The following is a 3,069-nucleotide window of genomic DNA, read 5'->3' on the forward strand; positions in this document are numbered from 1 at the left end:
TCTCTCTCTCTGTCTCTCTCTCTGTCTGTCTCTCTCATCTTTGTTCTTATTTTGAGGTATGGCTCTGTTTCTCTAAGAACTTCACTGATACATCACATAAGAACCAATATAGAAGGAGCAGAAGGTGCCCTTTATCACATTCATTTCTTCTTGGTAGAAGATCCTCATTGCATCTCCCTGAGTGTCTGCGGTTGCATTTGCTCTTGGATGGACGACTATGTTGGTGAATGTAAGATATCCCAACTTCAGGATGATAATCACCCTGATTTTTCTGAGACTGTGGAGTTGCTTGGGTTTGAAGCTTCCAGTGGAAAATCAGAATAAAATGTTCAACCTACCCCACTTCTATCATTTGGCTACTGATCTTTTCCCAGTCAGATAGTCAACAGTTTTGAGATCACTGGAGTGAGCACCTCTGGTAGACTTAATAAGAAACTGTAGTGCCCCATACTCCTCTAGATCTTGGTTACTGATGCCACAAACATACAGCCTTGATTACAAACATGCCATTTAAAGCCCTAATGTTGCATCCAAAAACCACTCAGAGTCTTGCATAAACATATTCTTCTAATGTCTCCACAGCACTTTAATTATGAATGTTCTTCATGCCAGCAAGTACATTTACACCCTGGCTGTGGAACAGTCTTGGGATTCCTAGTGTTGGCTAATATGGGCCCTAGACCCCACCCAGGTGCAGCGCCATGTGTCTGGCACTCTTCTCATGTGAGAACAGGTCCTGACCTCTGCCTTCTCAAATATCTTCTTCCAATCTTCTGACAGATTCCCCTTTGCCTGTTAGGAGTCCTCCAAATGCTCTTTCCTGTGGTGGTTGGTTCTCAAGCTGACTGTGTTCCACAGCAGAATCTGGAGAACATCAAGCTTTTCCATCTGCCAAACTCCTCCCATTCTGGGCATGGTTCTTGGGTCCTCACTCTGGGCAATGGAGAAAGCTGGGTGTGACAGGGTTAATGCCCCCTTGTCCAATCACCCAATTTCTCTCCTTCCTGGGGCTGTGTGAGTCACGGTCTCCCAGGGACCCTGAAGTCTAGTGGGCCCCAGGTCCTAACCCCCCCCCCCGAGCTTAAACAGTTCCATGTGGCATGTGGTTTGTGGTGTGAGAATCTGCATATTGATCTTATTGTATTGTTATTTGTCAGACACTACATTTTAGTGCTCAGAGAAGCCAAGCACGTGAGCTGCTAAGTCTGACACATGCGCACTCATAGACACAGATTTCTGCATGAGGAGGCCAAATCGCTCAGACCTTCGTGCCGGGCTCTGTACTATGCACTTCCCTCCATGTGATAGTGTATTAGCTCTCTGCCGCTGTGGTAAGGACTTGATATAAGCTGATTAAAAGAGGAAAGCTTATGTTGGCTTACAATTTGAGAAGTTTTTGTGCATAATCTGCTGGCGTCTTTACCTTTGGGCCTGTGTGGATGCAGAACGGCACAGTGGAAAGGAGTGGTGGAGGAAAGCTGCATGTCTCAGAGAGAGAGAGAGAGAGAGAGAGAGAGAGAGAGAGAGAGAGAGAGAGAGGTGAGGTCAGGGCTGGGGCCCAGGAATGGTCTTCAGGGGCACACAGCATGATCTGTCCCTTCCACTGGATCCATCCTCCTGTTTGCGTCACTTCCCAACAGTGCTGTGACATTATGACCCCATGAGAGGACTTAACCCTGCCACTGCTATCACCTGCCTCTAAAGGCCATGTTCATGAGCACACTGGCTTTTGAGTGACACTTAGGTTGAAACAATAGCAAGTAGATGAGCCCGTTAGCATTTTATGGATGAGGACACGGGCTCAAGGGGGTGGAGAGGAATCCAGGGTAAGTCAGCCCTGAGTCCATTCTTTGATCCCAAGTTTTCTGTCTCATTCCAAATACAATGTCATTTCTCTGATGCCTCACAGTTTAGCAAAGTGCAAATATATAATATATTCCAATCTTGACTTCAAGGATGATGGCATTGATCGAGAAAGAGGAGCACAGATGTACCCATCTCTGGGTGCACACTGCATGCATGGGGACTTTGCTGTTTACCCAGCCATAAGGTGGAGGCTTGGCCTGCACACCCATCCGGACTGCACGCACTGCTTGAGTTTGGATATGGAATGTCCTCCAAGGCCTATGTGTTAGAAGCTTTGTTCTCAGCTTGATGTTGATGGGAACTGGTGACACTTCTATGAGGTGTGGCCTACTGGACTGGGAGGTCTTTGGGTCACTGGGAGGGGAAAGCCTTGGAGGGGAATTCTAGGGCCCAAGTCTCTTGCTCTTCCTTTGCTTGTTAGCTGCAAGATGTTTTTGCACTGACCTGGGATTTCTCCATGCTGTGTTCCCTGCAGCAGCTGAGCAATCCCAAAACTTCCAAGATCATGAATCAAAATAAATCCTTTTTCCTTATAAAATGGTTATTTCAAGTATTTGTTTTAGGAAAGAAAAATCTGACCAACACGCAGGGTAATGCCGTGGCAAAGGCATCCGCAAATGCGATGCGAGATAAGGCCTGGAAGGTGCCAGCACACCCGGCTCGCCACTTTTGCTGCTGGGAACACATCCTCCAGCACGGATCGCGTCAGGAACAGGTAGCACAGCCAGGCGCTGGCGTGATCTCCAGACGGGCGAGTGAGCCTGCCTTTGACCAGCCAACATCTGGATGACGTTTCAATTAACTGATAAGTGACTTCAGGAGGGAGTAGGGAAGACCTGCTTAGCCAGGTGCAAGCATGTATAGACTTGAGAGCTAATAAATTATTGGGTGGCCTGCCATACATGAATGGATAAAGGCTAGTGGAAGGTAAGCTCTTCCTTGTCACACGAACTACAGAGACATGCACGTGTCCCTGGCTACCCACCTCACAGGCTAGATCATCACTTGCTGACTTAGCTACTTGGGAAAAGGCTCATTGCTCGTTGCTCTGGGTGTCCCACTTGCACAACTGTGCCTCAGTTTCCTGGCTTCCTCCCTCTTCCTGTCGGTCCTGCCACTTCCAGCCCCTCACCACCCACCACTTCTAGCCCCTCACCACCCACCACTTCCAGCCCACACCACCACCACTTCCAGCCCTCACCA

Source organism: Octodon degus, unplaced genomic scaffold, assembly GCF_000260255.1.
Source record: "Octodon degus isolate 3935 unplaced genomic scaffold, OctDeg1.0 scaffold00136, whole genome shotgun sequence".
In the NCBI taxonomy this organism is placed as follows: domain Eukaryota; kingdom Metazoa; phylum Chordata; class Mammalia; order Rodentia; family Octodontidae; genus Octodon; species Octodon degus.